General features: G+C 36.6%; 1 protein-coding gene across 2 annotated transcripts in view; it reads right to left on the bottom strand.

The window, feature by feature from the left end:
* The window catches only part of PTGFR (prostaglandin F receptor), a 37475-nt gene extending 22636 nt beyond the window's left edge, over nucleotides 1-14839 (bottom strand). The window contains exon 1 of one of the 2 annotated variants that reach the window (XM_038144665.1): nucleotides 14564-14839. The gene's annotated coding sequence lies outside the window, so the exon portion shown is untranslated. Of the gene's footprint in view, nucleotides 1-1588; nucleotides 1636-14563 lie in introns of those variants that run through there. The other variant, XM_038144667.1, reaches the window with a different exon arrangement.
* Nucleotides 14840-17523: the final 2684 nt, after the last annotated feature.

Here is a 17523-nt window from a genome sequence, read left to right as displayed (position 1 = left end):
GAACATTGCTGTAAATGAACAGGTAGGCATTTCAGTACTAACAACAAAGTTAGTAGAATGCAAACCAAAACAATATCTCTTCCTCCTTTTTCATCAACTCATACATTTCTTGTGCAGCCTTCAATGATAGTTACTATATACTTTTATTATATTCACAGTTCTTGCTGCAAAACACTGGAAACCTTTTCCTTTTTGTACATAACAACAGTTAAGTGTCATCTTTCCATTTAGTGAAATAGCAGTGATATAACAGCCTTTAAAATTTCAGAGACAAAAGCAGTAAATCAAAATAACTATAGAGGGAAACTGTGAATATAGGATCAGATTTGGGGCACCTCAGTCAAATAAAGCTGTCAGTGAGAATCCTTCAGTAAAATGCCACCGTGTTGAGCCCATAATTGTTTGAGGCAAAAAAGGCTTCTGAGGCCACAGACACTGGCAATGAATGCTACAGTACCCATCCCCATAGAGGGTTAGAGTTACTGCCTTCCATTTCTCCAAAATCAGCAATCCTTCAGGACTTCCTTCTCCTCTGGAATTAGTGCCCAAAGGTCCAACTGTACATAATGAATGAGCTATTCAAATGAAGAAAGGCTGATATCCAGATGAAGGTACGAAAGGAGATTTCAGCTAGCTGGGATTTACATCAGAAAGATTGTACATATTTTAATGTATGCATTCTATTCTAAGTACTATATGGCTGAGAAAAAAAATTCATGCAAGTAATGAGTTTTGAAAGGTTAATAAGCAATGCTGAGAGGTTAGGCAGAGGCTTGCTCTGCTCTGAAGTTAGCAATAGTCAGACAGCAGAAACATGGAGATAAAAAATTATAGTCTTGGAAAATCTGAGTCACTTGTTAAGAACACCAGCATTACTAATTCTTCTTGGATTTTTAGTGGTGTTTTTTAGTATTCTCATTATGAAATGAGGAATTATTTCCATGTCTTTTTTAAGGTTGTTAACCTGATTTTACAGCAGATTTTCAAAGAGACTGGTTTTAAATTGTATAGTAGTGAAGGACAATTTGCAATCTCATTTCATTAAACAGTTAAGACTGATAAGGGCTAATTTTGCTTGAGAAATTAATTATGCCTCCTGTCTAGAAAATGCAGTCAGAAAATTGGGTCAGTAATGTGGAAGGTGATCATGTGCATAGTAAAATGGCAGTAAGTGCACAATAAAGGATGTCACAAATTTGCAGGCTTTTAAAGTCTCATATAAATTTAGCAAATAAGGCTTCCTTAAAAGTGTTATGTGACTGTTGTGTATCCTCAAGATCCTGGCTTGATAGCGTTAAGACAAAACAGTAAATTTCTGCTCAGGCTAGGAAATGGATTTTGTAAGAACACATGCACAGTCACACTGGTGTGCAGTTGGACCTTGTAGGTATCTGAAGAAAGAAATGGAGGTCAGAATATGTTTCTTTAAAGATGTGTCTCAGGATCCTGGGTTTGCTTGATTCTTGAGGAGAGTGGATAAAATACTTGCTGTATCCTGTCATATTCAAAGTATGCATTTTAAAATACGTTAAGGCAATTCACCAAGTTAAAAGAAGTGTGGTTCAGCAGAATGCAGCTGACAACTCACCCATGGCTTTGTCATTCTGATAACTACCACTCTGACCTTCATAGCTCACCATGAAGCACTGAAACAATCACAAATTGTGGCTTAAGTACTGCCTGAATTGGGACACAGCCAAGGCAGCTAAGGGAAGAAATTCCTAGGTAGTTAAATATAAATTAATGGTGTTTTGCAACAAGCCCCAGATCAGTTCAGGAGGTTAAAACCACCAACATGCCAGTAAGCATTCACTATCAGAGCAAAATAAAACCAAGAAAGGTCATCCGGAATCATAACAACAAACATGCATCTTTCTACTGAGATTTCCACCTGCTGATATCTGAACAGGGTCTGTTTGCTCTTACTGGAAGTACAGCTGTGAATAATGGTGTTCTATTTTCTAAACATGCCTATCAGCAAGGAAGTTAAATTCTTTGCCTCTTGATAATGAGACACAGCTCCTGGCAAATGAGGTAAGAGTTGCTGTAGACAGAACAAAGAGGAAATAGTCTCAATTTCCCTGGTGAGGTTTGGAGGTGGGAGAGGAGACACAGAGGTTTGCTCTCATTTGTGACATACGTATTTGCATTGTAGTTCTTTTTACTAGGAAGAGCAGATTTTCTGTTTTAATGTGATCTCACAAGAAGGGTCAAGAAGACCATTGAGAGGCAATCCTTTTACCAAGGAATTGATCATCAAATGGCCGATGGTACTATTGATACCAAGCAGATTGTTTCTGAGATGCCAGCAGACCTGCAAAGCAATTCCTTGATAAGCAAACCCAAAACAAAGGTGCCAAACTGCTGAAACAAATGCATTTGATTAAGTCATCATTGCCAAACTGTGTTAGCAGAGGAGGAAGCTCAAGTATCCAGCATCCAGCTATCAAAGACACAGACAAAAGTTCCAAATGGAAAAAAAAATTACTAAACCCAGAAGTTTCCAGTGTAAGTCAGAGTATTTGCAACCTGCCAGGATATTTAATACAACAACATCAAAAAATTGATTCTATACTGTCTTAGTCACATTTGTTCTGGGCAATAGTTACATAAGCATAAAAATTAAGATGCCTCATGTTGGTCAAATGATTCCCTAATGGATCATGACAACCAATGCTAAATATTAGAAGTGGCTACTGAAACCTTTCATTACATCAGTTTATTGATTTGCATGTATTCCTGCTTAGAGATACACTTTCATCTTAATCACATACTGCTGCTCTAAAATTATCTGATTGCTACAAATAGTGACTAAATTGGCTGTATCAGAAAGAATTGCAGGGCAGTAATTCCCTTTTCTCATTTGCAAACCTTGTATCTGGTACTTTCTTGAACCCTTTTTTTTTGGTATGACACTACAAGGCATACATAGGACGATTAGGGTCCTTCAGAGTGTGGGTTGATTCTTTTTTATGTACAGTTTTACGTGTTACTTTTTACAAGTACAGCCCTTAGGAGTGAGGGAAGATGAACAGAATAGCAATGTGATTATAGAGCAGGTGTATCACTGAGGATGTTCTTCCTATAAACCTATGAATTTGAAAGCAGTTTCTTTAAGAATTTATAGGAAGCTTCATGTAGCAGTTCTATACCCATAATCTGCTAATGAATAGCAGATTAAACATTTTTAACATATTTTTTTAAAGTTACATTTGATGTTTCAAAACCAAGGGTTGCCTCCTTTATGATTATATAAAGTATCCATTTTTCATACTACCATAGACCAATTTTTTTTTTTTTTTTTTTTTTATTTAAAAGTCCAGAGGAGACACTTATTGCCATTACTGACTGAATCTTGCCTGCTAAGGCAGGGGTAATTTGTAGTAAGTGGGCTTAATCAAGAGTGGAACTACAGTTCTACACATAAAAATAACAATTTAATTTTCTTTTATTTTAAATATATGGGACAGAATGTTCTCTTTTATTACTCACCTATTTAGTATTTGGAGACATAGAAACAAACATACTACAAATTATCCTAAATTAACTCCTTTTAACTTCATAGTAGCTCCTTTTCTCTTCTTCCATTCTCCAGGATGGAGACCATGGAAAAACAAGCCAGAATAATCTTTCATCAAGTATTTTTTTCCATCAGTCTGCTCAAGTCAAATTAAATAAAGAAATAATTTCCTTCAAGTTATCCTAACCTATTTTATTTATTTATTCCACAAGCAATGCTTGATGCCTCAAGTTTGTCCATAACCAAATCATGCGAAAACATCCTTAGAAAGATGCTTGAACTTGGTCGGTCATGAAGTGATCAGGCAGTTGGACTAGATGATCACTTTATGCCCCTTCCAGTTTCTGTTCCATTCTGTTCTATTCTATTCTATCCTGTTCTGATATATCCTGGTAAGTAGGAAAGTTCATTTGATTTTCTGATTTTTTTTTCCTCTGATTCTCCTCTTATCATTTTTCATGCTTCAAAGTAAAACTACTTCATTGTTATTCTTTAAGTGTATCATAAAATGCAAATCTAAAGTCCATTTAAAAGCAGTAGGAAGACTTTAAGTAACATCATGAGGTTTTGGGCTCCAAACAAAGTAAATGCCATCTGGTTAGCAGAAAAGGCAGCCCCAGAATAGCCAATGATTGCATTTCAAATAAACAGTTCTCGCCCTGCACCATGCCACCACTGCTAGAGGTTGATACAGATACAAAAATACTCCAGATAAAGTGATTGCTCCAGATAAATAATAAAAAGTTATCTGAATGTCTTATAATCTAAAAGTGAGGAGAAATAAATTTTTATGATATGCCAAAGTAAACTAAATGAAATTAGAGTAAGACAACAGCTTAGGCAAGCAAATCTAATTTTAGAAAAAGCTTCATGTTTTCACAACATTATTTTTCCCTAGAATCATACTTATCTTAAAGCATAGTAGGAGCTTTAGACTCAACAACAAACCACAGCCAGAAGCAGGAATTCAGCCTCAAGGCTTTCAACTAAGTGAAAGTGTTCAAATTTCCTGGCAGAAGATAATTTTTTGATGAAGAAATAAATTCACATTAATGAAAAGGAAGAGCACTCATTTATGATGTGGAGAGGTATCTCTGTGGAAAGATTTAATTAAGAATGATCTAATTTTTTATAAGGAGTTCTCAGAGTGTTGGCTTACCACAAGTAATATCTGTGCTAAAGAAAGCTAGTAAACAAGTTTATATCCTTAATTAGAATATATTATTGTGATAGGCAGCCATGTAACCATTCAGCTCTTACTAAATTAATACAATCTGTATAGATACAGGCTTAAGCCAAGCAGAAAAATTACCTGTGAAATCTCAGTAAGCCAGTTACTTTTGATAAACAGCAGGATTTGATAAGCAGAGAGCTAATGAAAGGTAATGATATTTTCAGTAATTGCATTAGTGGAGTTTCACTGGAGAGAAGAGAGAAGAACAAGAATGTGCTTGGAGAGGAGCCAGCGTGTCAAAGCCGGAGAGCAAAGGGGAATTCACATGCAGTACATGTCAACACACTGATTTTCTTTGGCTTTGTTTCCTGAAGGGCAGAGGGCTGGATTTCTAGGTCAAAGGAAGTGTTCAGGTTCAGTAAGGAACCTCTACAGAACAGGACTGACCAAGCAAATTTCAGATGCAAGGATTTAGTAATCAGTAGGGCCCATGTGCCTCTGAAGGTCCAGGAACAGAGACAGAACACGTGAGCCACAGATTTGCAGCCACACTCTCCAGGTACAGGTGCTTGATGAGAAAGTTTGGCTTTATGGACTATCTATGTACTATATTTGTACATGGATATAAGAGAGAGCAAGCACAGAAAGAGTGAGTCTGACTTCTGATTGTTAAATTAGTAACTGGGCCTTCTTCAGCAGCTTGTGAGTCCATGAGGAGCACAACAGGTTGCAAAAACATGAGAAGGGCTTATTTTGTTTTAATCTCTAATTAGTAGCAAAACAATTAATAGCATTTTAACATTCTGCTTGCCTGGGGTCACAGCTAGTTAATAGTAAACCAAGAAGTTATGCATCAGACTTCTACTTTCTGGCTCGGGAAACTGGATCAGGCAGGGCTGTTTACTTAGTACAAGTGAAACAGTAAAAAACATTTTCCTTCCAGAAGTAAAATGAAAAACAGTACAAAATTAATCCATAATACTAGCCCTGTGTAGCACTGCAGTGGAAACAAGACAGCCATTGAGTAGCCTGGTTTGGGTTAGAAAAGTAACCCAAATGGATCCTAAATGGATGAGTCTGTAAGGCTGCTGGACAAGTCCCATTTCTGCTAAAACTTGCCTAAGTAATCAACTATCAAGACCTTTATAAGAGGACATTTTCTCCCATCCTGAGTAATAGCTTTGATTTTACTTTCCTTTTTAACTTTCATTTGCCGGTATGAGATCAGAGTTGTTTCCTTCTGAGTTACTCAGCATGTAGGGTGGAGGGTAAACATTCAGCCCTTACTGCTTTGGGTCCTGCTGCACCTGAGCTGTACCCAAGGAGTAAAACCTGACAGTGAATCTTCATGTTTCATTTTGAATAGTTTCCAGACTTTGATTTGTTTTTCAAGATCAGTCTTTCCTATATTTTTTCTTAGCTTTCACAGCTAATTATCTGCTCCCTTCTGAGGTCTTCGGAAGATCTTCCATTATCTCTGATAAAAGTTGATAAGGAATTATTTAGGAAAATATCCTTCTGTTTCCTCACATCTAGAAAAATTCAGATAGTTCTGTCTTCCTACCACAGATGATCAAGAGTTTGGAAAGAATTAAATAAGGGTAAGAATTAAGGTGTTGGACTGAAAAATGTGAATTTTGAGGTAATGCTGTAAATTAATCAGACCTGGCTAAGCAGAAATTAAGTGAGAGATGAAATTAGATTCTACATGAGCATAAATACCAAAAACAAGAAAGAAAATGTTAAGGGTGAAGCCCAAGGAGACAAAATAAGTGCTAACTGGACTAGATTGAGCAATAGAAAATATCAGAAGAATGTAGTAAAATGAGAGGTGGGCGGCTGTGATGCATTCTGGTGCTGATGCAACACTGAATAGGACAGCCAAACCTGACAGCCCAGTTCAAGCACAGAGATTCCATTTCAGTGTTTTTTCAGTTTATTTAATTAATTATTTTTTACATTGGAAGAAGTTGTTTGTTGTTTGATTTGTTTCTTTTTTTTTCCTTCTTTTTTTTTTTTTTTTTGCATTTCTATGATTATTTTCATCTTAAAGGCCAGGGGGAAAAAAAAACAGATATTGCATGAGTAGATTTCTTTTTCATATGAGAATGGAAAGGTAACATTTATAGAAAGATGTTGTGATTCATAGTGGTAGCACAGACCACTGAAGTTTTTGGGAAGATACCAGCAAGCCATGAAAGACAAGAAAATAAATTTCAAAGCTTGAAAAGAGAAAATATTTTTACCTAATGCTTCCCACTCTCTGAAAACAAACACTATCAGTTTTTTAAAATCTACTTCTTAAATAATAACAGCCACATTCTAAATTAGGAATATAAAATCACCCATAACAATCTTATATTTTTAAATTGATTACAGAACTTCTATTTTTTTCTAATAGCTTATCAATTTAAAATAGGCTATTTGTTGTTCATTGAGTATATTAATGTGAAATATCTTTCCTTGGCAGCTCTGTTTTTCAGATGTATTGATTGATTGATCACAATGAATGAAACCATGGGGTTTTAATGTTACTGAACTGTTAAGTCTCAAGTTAGTCGGGGACTGAACATCCCATGAAAACATCATACTTCATACAGATCAATGAGTAATAATTCTTTTTAAAATTGCATACCTAAATGAAATAAATAAAAATGGAAAACTTGTGGCTGCATGAAAGCTCTGACTCTTTTACGATACCTTCAATGATCAAATGCCAGGAAAAGTTACTTTTTTCAAATCATGTATTTCCATGTTTTGCTTTGAAAAAAAATTATTCACGATTTGAATGTGAAAACAGAATATCCCAGCAAGGCCACTACAGTAAAAGTCACAGGAAGAGGAGCACATATCATAAGCAATGTACAGTATTAAAAAAGAATAGGCCAAAGTGACTCAGAGGTTTGTAAGATCACTGAGCACAGTGTCTTTTGTTTGCCAGAACCTACTCTTTGATGAAATTCAGAGTGATCTTTTTGTCAGCTGTTTACAGCAAGCAGTATTTAATTTTTTGCTTAAGTTCTCTGTCCTTACTTTTGCTGAGGCATATTGACAACAGAATAAAATCTGGAGGTAAATTGCTGAAGCCCTAATTAGTTGCGTAGCAGTTTAGCTACATTCAGAGTCACATGTGAATGGAAGGTATCAATATTCATGAGCTGTTAATACCTTCTTAAAATGTATGTTATCTTTTTTGAGAGCAATAAATTGTAGTTGAATCCATGAAGAGAGAAAAGTTTTCTTAACTGAACCAACATTAAAAAAAAATAAAACAAATAAATGAACACTCCAACAGTAATAGGTCTAATAGTAATAGTAATAATCTTCTTTTCAAAAATTCAGCAATGATACAAAACATAACGATTCAAACAAATGGTCCTGCTACTGCCTCATCATCTTGAGGAAACAGCAAATTAGTCTGCACTCTCTATAAAGAGAACCCCTAATTGCACACAGAGTTTGTGCTGGGACCACGTTGTGACAATCTTCTGTTGTGCGTGGCACAGCCCTTTTGTCACAAACTGCCACACTGTCACACAGCTGAGTCAGGTTTTCAGGTAACCACTGCAGTTTCAGACATGCTAATAGAAAAAAAAATCTATTAAAAATACTACATTCTGTTAAAGAACTATTTTCCTGAGAATTGGTGGTTTTCTGAGTCAGAGGGAAAATGAGTTACAGATTGGAACACAGAATATAACCGTGCAGCAGCATCACCATTTGCTAAACGAGCAATTAAGTTATTTACCATTGCACAATTAAGCCCTCACTAAAACAGAGGAAAATCATGTTACATTTCCCTTGAATGTTTCTGGGGACAAGCTGTACCCAAGAGCCTTGCTGGTGCAGAAGGCAAAAGAGAGAAGCTGTGATTAAAACTTGCCTTGTTGAAATACTAGCAAAGTCAGCCATGCTGCTGAATTTCAGGTATGGATACAGACAATAAAATGGGGCCTACAGAAATAATTTTGTTTAACAATACAGGACATCAACAACAACTTTCTAACAGGATATAATTTAGGCAGTGAATCAGCAATAAAAATATTAAAACTTATGGGTCATATTCATTTAAGTGAGAAATTGTGGGCATGTAGAATCTCTATTTCACTCTATTGTTGAAAGAAAAAACTTGCTTGACATATTTCTGTACAGGGTTCAAGAACTTAGTCAGCTATTCTCTAGAAAAATCCTATTCCAGGCTAATGGATATGGGCTAATGAGAACAATTCTGTAGCAGAGTATTTTGTTACATTTTTCATGCTTTCATACATAATCACAAAGAGGTGACTATATACTGGTGACTTGATAAACTGCAGGATTGAAGTATATATTTTTTGGCTAAATTTAAGACCAGGGTTTTCCCAAGAAAAGTGTTCCAGCTGTGCAGTTCAATTTCCCCTTCCCTGGGCTGACATCCATCTCCCAGCACTGGGTAGGTTTCCCTCAGCCATTCCAATGGTGCTCATTCAATGCCACCATTTCCAACACCACTTCTGACTCTCACTTTTTAATGAAGTATATTCTTAAATGAAATCTTCTAGGATCAGAAAAAAAAGAAAATTCTTCTACCTGCTTTGCAGCATAAGCATTCTTAGCAATAGGGCAGGAGAGTGCAGGAATAGAAAATCAGGAGTGATACCACTGTGGGAACTGCACCTTGTCCTTTATTTGAATGTCTGCAGTGCAGCAGGGTTCTGTGCAGACTCAGCATATAGATCAGCTAGGTTACATCCAGCTAGAAACCAGAACTGACTCTAGATCCCTTCCTCTTGCTCAAGTTCTCCTGGTGACCAGTTAGACATGGCAGAAAGAAAAGTTACTGAATCTGGGGAAAACTGTAATCGTAAGAAGCAATTTGGGCTTTGTTTTGTAGGAGAATTCAGGCTTGAACATAAAAAAAGAAAAAAACCAAAAAAAACCCCCAAAAAACCAAAAAAACCCAAAAACAAACAAAAAACACAACAACAATAACAACAGAAAAAAAAAAGAGCCAAAAATCACTTATACAAAGCAATACACCAAAACTCCTCCCCTGTTCAGAAAACTGATCTAAAAACAGAGGTCGAAAATATATTACCTGCTTTAGTAAACTTTAAGGGGTATTTCTTCATTAAATATTATACCTAAATCAGCTCACATTTGCACTTATGCTGAAATATAGTTAATTATAGCTCAAATTCATGCTACTACACATTTTTCTCATTACATATTTTCTCATGTACTATGTTAACAGGAGCATATCTGCATCAGAAACTTAATTCCTGCTTTCTTTTTTCCAGTGAGCCTGAATTTGACTGAGTAATTCACTCAGGAAGGAATTAAAATTCTAACACAGCATCAATTTTTCTACAACCAGACACTGTTACAGCTGACATTTATATGTCTTGCTCCTTGTTTTCTCGTACTTCACACAAAACCTTATCCTTAGAATGCAAGGGCCCTAAACACTTGAATCACATTGAGGATGTTGTGAATCAAACTCTCAGCAGAGAGCCTGATTGCATTTGGAAAAGAGTAATTCCAGCAGGTTTGAGCAGCTGTAGTCTGCTTATCCTTTTCCCTGAAATTTTGATTAAATGTCACAGAGTGCATTGTCCCTGGTGTTCTGCATTGACCACAAAATTGACCCCCACGAGGCTCACAGCTCAGCAGGATGAGGTTTTGCTGTCTCGAGCACTTTACCATGACACATGAAAACAGGATCAGGACCCTTCATCAATAAATGCAAACAGTGCTCACCTCCTGCTTCTGAACCTTCTGCCAAAGGAACTGCAGGTCATCTGGATCAGACACTTGTCTGGTTTTGTCTTTTCTGAAGGGAAAATGTTACATCCAATGCTTTGCCTTGGCCACAGACTAATAAGAGAGCAAACAGTTCCCATGGATCATCTGGCTCAGCTATCTTTATTTTAAGTGTCCGGATTGCCTCCTTGTGATCACTTCAGACACAGTCATTGAGACAGTCTCAGAATAAATACTGTACTTCTTATTTAACAAATTCATTTACTTGACTATTGTTTTGTTACAGTTCAGTACTAGACACACTATCCATCTTTACCTGATTTTTTTTTTCTTAAAAATTTCCCCCCGTGGATAACAGTAACAATCAATGTTGAGGCATGAAAGCATTCCTGATTCTACCTCAGTATTTATTTCAATAGATATTAAATGGTTCTGATCATCACCTGCCTACTGAAGTAATCAGTGTCACAGCTGGCTCTAGAATAGCTGCTTGAATCTTATGGAAACTCAATTATTGCTTTAAAATAATATGTGTCTCTTATTGTTTGCCTATCTGAAGCTAAAAATGCTCTTCTTTCTAATGAAATCTACATCATTTCTTGGATGATCAGAGAAACGGTACATGTAAGAGCTACAGCAGCTTTTCTTACTGTGTAGTTCATTCTTCCATTAACTCTTCTGTCTCCATAAGTGGTACTTAATTCTGCTAAGAGCTGATGAGAAGTTTGTCTTCCATGAAATTATTTCTGACCAAGAATTATTATTTTTTTTTGGAAGGAGGAGAGAAAAAAATCCTTAATAACAGCCTCAGTGAAGCCTCTTTTCCCATGAATGTTCTATAGAGCCCGAAGGAATACACAGCTACTGAGACATCATCTTCAAACTGCCTGGATTGTGGTGTGGATTTCTTGTGAGTTTTTGTGGCAATCACTTATAGATTCCTAATTTATTGATGTAGTTTTTGAGGTGGAAATACTCCAAACTGACTATCCACTGTCTACCTGAAAACTCTGCACCACAAAATTCTGAGAGATTAGGCATGAGCTCAACCTTACTTTTACTGCACCTGAGCAGAATCTCCAATTCTCTATCAGCAGCACAGGACCAAGCAGAAGACATAAAATCTCCAAAGCAATCTTACCAGAAAAATTGAAAGTAATCTCATTTTCAAAAGGGTTTAAGTAAACCAAGGACCTGGCTTGCATGATAGTTGATAGCAATAAAGCAGTGAAATCATTGAAACACTTGAAAAACAAGCTAGTAATTTGCCAATGCCATTCTAGGGAGAAAAATCTTATCTATTTATCAAAGCAGAGTTTGCAATATGTGTCCCCCATTATCCCTATTCCCAGTTCTGGGAAGTCCAATTGCAGTAGATTGTGTGGGAACTCACTGAGCTGAAGAGCACGAGGGAGGTCACTACTGGGAAGATTTTGTTAGCCAACAAAAATTGCAGCTTTCGGATTCCAGCCCAACCTGTTTGGGGCCAGTGTTGCTTTACAGGTTCCATAGAGCAGAGCCCTTGTATGAGCTGAGATTTCCTGCCCCTGAAAACAGACTATACATTACAACATCAGCATCTTGGTTGATAATTAATCTTTGCCGTGAGCTCCTGTTTCAACCTTGTCAACGATATAAAGAAAAATCTGATTAAAGAACAGGTATGGACATAGGTTTGGGGTTTATTTTTCTCCAGCAAAAAATGCATGCCATTTTCAAGCATTATTAGAAATATCACCTTTAAACACAGCAGAAGACTCATCTTGACAGATGGAGCAGCACTGTAAATTATTGGCAAGATAGATATAAAAGAAGATGATGGGTAAAACTGAGAAATAATATTCTGATATTGGAGCCTAAATTAGTCTTGGAGATAAATGATGCATGTCAAGAATTCTTATGCTTTGTTGAAGAGCTGGGAGAGAGAAATTGTGTAGGTAGAAAAACTGTTGATAAGGAAATAGGGGAAAGAGCCAGCCTAGAATAATCACTGTTCACCTGCCAGAAGACAAAACAGTATATTCCTTGGCCAAATACATCATCCTGCCTCTCTCAAGGGACTTGTGAGAACTGCTTTTGGATAAAGCTGTTCCCCTCTGATTTCTGTTGAAATTTTTTTTTTTTAATTATATGAAGTGATAAGTCTGAAAAAGAAAAAAATCATTCCCAAAGAAAAGAGAAGAGGGAGTGAATGACAAGTGGCCACATTAATAGGATAGGAGGGATGCAAGGTGGTGTTTAACTGAAGAGTAACAAGGATCAGGAAGGTTACAGAATTTTGGGAAGGGGGAACATAGATGGCAATAAAGAAGCTATTATGGGAGTCTTACTCCAGCTTCGCTCTTCCTAATGTTCCAATGTTGAATAGAAAGGAATGTATGCTAGTCTAAAAGAAGCTGGTATCTGTATTTACCTGACAGACAAGCATTTAATGTTCTTTTGGGAAGCAAGAGGAATTCAGACATTTATTTTTTAAACCACACACGTTTTCATGATTATGAAATACCAATAAGGGCCCAGGCAAAGTACTTTTTCAACTGTTTCTTTTTGTCTAGATTTTGGCTGCTGAATAACACCACCAAAAAAATTTAACAAAAAATTTATAAATTGTTTAGATGAAGATTATTATCTTTCATTGTAGTCAATTCATGGACAGTCCTGTGTTTGGACATGTGGATGTGGCTGACATTGGACACCACAAGACACATTCACCTGTCTCATCCCATAAGCAGAGCTGGCTGAGTTACCGGCAATGCCGGATTTGCAGACAGATTTAATCAAATCCATGGCTTTAGCTGCTGTCCCTGGGAACTTTCTGACCCTATTTGAAGCACAGGCTGAAAGTCAAGACTCATGGAAATCAAAGACAGAACACCCATTGACTTCAGCAGGATTGCACTCAGGCAAATAAACGAATGGCTGTTCACTACCAGGCAAAACCCAGACCAGTCTGTATGGCTGTCACTGCAGCAGAGCCATGGAAGGAATAATGCTGGCAAGATGTATGCCTAAATTTAGTGCAGCTTAGAAAACCTTCATTAATAAGTGAGGAAAAGCCCAGAAATTATTGTGGAATTAATCTGATGGTAACTGAAGTATATAAGTACCTAGGAATAAAAATAATAAAAAGAAGATCAAAGACAAATTGTGTCTGTACAGTCACTGTACTGAAAACATATCCTGACTTATGTCCAGGAGCTGTTTGTCCTGGAACCAAGGTGAGGAATGCACTGTCACTGTAAAAATTAAGAGTATCACTACAGTGTATTCAGGGTGTTAATCAATAGTTAGAATCCAGTAAGGATCCATAATACTAAACATAAACAGTTTCATTTAATTTGATTTTAAAGCAGAGTTTTTTTCCATTACTTGCTTGAGCAACATCTTTTGCAGATGATGGCAGCTCAGCGACACTTGGCTCTTGCAAAAGGACAATCTCTGTAAGTTTAAGAATGTTGCACAAAAGTGGTTTTCTTTCTTTTCCTTTTTTTTTTTTTTCTTAAGAAAGAACTGGGAAATGAGGGAAGTGAGTAAAATTTTAACATTAGCAGATTGTTTGCTTTTATGTAAACAGCCTCGAGGGATTAGATGAGATGCAGTATTCAAACAAGCAGATTTGGTTTCATAATAAATGAGCTTTTAAATTATTCTGACATATTCAATCACAAACAATTTTTTTCCCCAATTCAGAAAAGCTTCTCTGAGTTTTTTTCAATTCATTTGCCTTACATCAGCAAACAACCTTACTCTTCTCCTCAGAAAAACTTACTTGCTTTTGTCCTGAGTCTTGTGATTTCATTTTCATTTACATGAGCCAATCCTATCCTTAGGATTTAGAGATTTATAAACATTTCATCGTAATCTTGATAATGTATTTGTGATGTATTGAATCCAGTCCTAATGAAGGTTTGTTTTAAAGAAATGTAAACAGGGACTTGTTCTCATCTCATGCAATTTGGCAGCAGAGTCTCCTACAGAGAGGAAATGAGCTGTCCCGTAGTTAGTGTCCTGGTCTGGAACTCAGAGATTCCTGATCTCCTCTGTTCTGCTGTAGATTTCCTGAATGACCTGAAATAAATTTCTCTCTAGTTCTGATCCCCCTGTATAAAATGAAATAATAATAATACCTGTTTCCTGGTTAACAGATGATGGAAAATTAAACACAGCTGAAAAGCGCTCGATGTCTCAGCCCAGTTTGCGTGCTTGCTCCACGATGGAGATCCAATCTTGAGAGACACATATTTTGTTCCATTCTAGACTTTGGTCCATGTCCATGTATGATGAGTTTTTTGGGATGTTTTAACATTTCTAATCCCAGCTTCAAAGTCTCTGTGTCTGTTAGATCTGTTAGCCATGTACCAAAGGCTGTACATATGGTTACTGCCAACAGAATTCACAGTTATAGTGGAAAGTGATGACTCAGACCAAAGGTCAATATTCCAATCATAGAATACCAGGCTGGAAGGGATTTTAAGGATTATCTGGTCCAACTTTTCTTGGCAAAAACACAGTGTAGACAAGATAGCCAAGCACATTGTTCTGTTAAATCATAAACTATCCAAATTTAATTAAAAGTCCTAGGTAATTATTTATTTTGCTTACCCTTTGAGCTGTTACCTACTTTAGATAACAGGTAATCAGACAAAGTAGGAAGATAGAAATTTATACTGTTTCCTGTTACATGCACTGAGAAAAAAAATCTACTCACAAGAGAATAGTTATGATAGAATAGTTACATTATTCTCTTGACATTTTGTGAAAAATAATGTTGGACCAGTTAAAGAAAAGACATTGGAAATATATTGCGAAAAATATCATATGCTTATTCCCACTGTATCATGTTTGGCCTCCTAGTCAGGATTTCACTTTTGTCTAACAGTGAAAATAGGAAATAAAACAGAGACTGATAGACTTACTGAGTTACAGTAGCATAACTATAGGTAAAAAATAAATAAACTAATAGTGTAATTTACTTTGGGGATAGAAAGTTTGAGAAGTAGGACTGAGGAAATCTTAACTAAGGAAGAGGTGATAAATTGGTATTACTACATTGCATTGCCAGTTGTAGTTCCCTCTTGCCACACCTCCACTGTAAATGTCACAGCACCACTTTGCAGCAAAGCTATGGGAATAGGAAGGCAGATGGACAGTGGATAATGCTGCATCAGGACCTCTTATCTTACAAACCAAGTGTGTACACAACTAGAGTTAGAGCTGTGAAACCAAGGCTTGCCAGAGTTAGCTCTGCAGCCAGATTAGCAAACCCATCAGCACAGGCAGTGGTGTGCCCCTGGTCTGGGGACACATCAGACACAAGCAGTGCCTGCAAACGTTTCTGTTTGATCCTCAAACCAGCACCACAAACACACCTGCTGAGAGAAATTTCATTTCCTTACAGTATAAGATTCTTTTAGCTGACTAGTTTCTCCTTCTTCTTTCATTTACAAAAGCTTTCCCAGAAAGTGCAGCTACTCACTTATTCACTATTTTCCACAGAGTTCAGTTTTGTTTTCTTTCGGTGACATTCCAAGCCCTGTTTGCTGTTAAGAAAACCTCAATGTGATCCGACACGCTGAACTTGGAGACAGACATAAGTAGGTCTGACAGGAACTCTTCCAAAATGTAATTGAGACTGTTATGTTTTTCAGTGTAGCCTTTTCAAAGATATGCAGCATTGAGTGAGGGAAAAAAAAAAAAAGGTTGCTAATTTACCAAAAGCGACCCCTGCATTGACCATAATTACATATCTAGCCTACCCAAAACATCACCTTCTAACTTTACTCCACATTCTTTATTTACCACATTCTTCATATGAGCTACTCTTGGCAGCTCTGTTTCACCTAATCAAAGCTGTGTTTACTGGGTAACTGCTTCAACATTGTTCCTGTGACAACAATGAAAAATAACAATAGTTGTACACGTTTAATTTGATGGTCAGCATGTCAAATGACAGCTTGAAATGACAAAGCGCTTGAAGAGGAAGGGAAAGATAAGAGGGAGAGTGCCCTCATGGCCAGCACCTAAGTGAGGTATTTCCATTTCCTCAATGCCACAGCAGACAAAGAAAATTACAGTTATTTAATTTGTGCTTGGACAAACAAGAATGGAATTTTTTTAATTCTTATTTTCCGTCTGAGAGTCAAACACTACTGACGTCGATGCAGCAGAATCCACAGCCTTTGCTTTGCTCCACAGGAGAGGCAGCATGGGTCTTCAATCCCACCTTGGACTCCTTTGTGCAGCAACCAAAGGTCTTGTTCATCTCTCTAAATCCTGTTTGTGTTGGGTAATTTCTAACAGCATTACTTCCATTTCTATTCTTTACTACATTATTGTAAGACAAACATGAAAAATTATTTCCCTGTCTTTCATGCTGTCTCCTTCTCCACATGGTATTTTACCTTCACTAGAGACGTAGCTGATCTGGAGATCCCAGTTGAAGATTTTGAAGCTCATACTCCCTGGAAATTGTAATTTTGATAATGACTTGAAATATTAAGTCCTGGTCCGGGAAAACCACTGATTTTAACAAGTTTAAAACTTGTCATTATGTCCTAATCTAAACCACCTGCTCACATTATGTAGCGACAAGTGAACACTACCTTGAAACAGAACATGTGCATCACCTATAGATCTATTTCTATACCCAATCAAAGGCAACCATGAATTCCCAAAAAATATCAACTTTAAAGAGATTCCAATATTAATTCAGTTTGAATTCAAGTTTTTCATAAAGGAAGAAATACATCTAAAACTGCGAAGTACTCTGAATTCTCTGTCCTGCTTGTTCCTCCAATTGATCACATTTCACATAGATTTTCAGGTTCAAATAAAAGCATAATCCTACTGAGTTCCTCTGCAGCTGATGTTTAAACAGAAAACATGCAAATAATTGATATTTTTTTGTGGTTCAGTAGCCAACAGGAAAAAGAAAAAAACAAAAAACCAACAATAACGAAAAAGAACAAGTCAGTGGTTATTGTTTTGGGTCTGTCCCAAACTGAAATGTTTCCACATACTCAGCCAATTAAGACAGATCATTTGAGATTAAACAAAACATTTCATTCAAAGAGAAATAAATCAGACA

The sequence above is a fragment of the Motacilla alba genome, chromosome 8 (genome assembly GCF_015832195.1).
Source record: "Motacilla alba alba isolate MOTALB_02 chromosome 8, Motacilla_alba_V1.0_pri, whole genome shotgun sequence".
NCBI classification, from domain to species: domain Eukaryota; kingdom Metazoa; phylum Chordata; class Aves; order Passeriformes; family Motacillidae; genus Motacilla; species Motacilla alba.
This window is presented reverse-complemented; position numbering and strand designations above follow the sequence as displayed.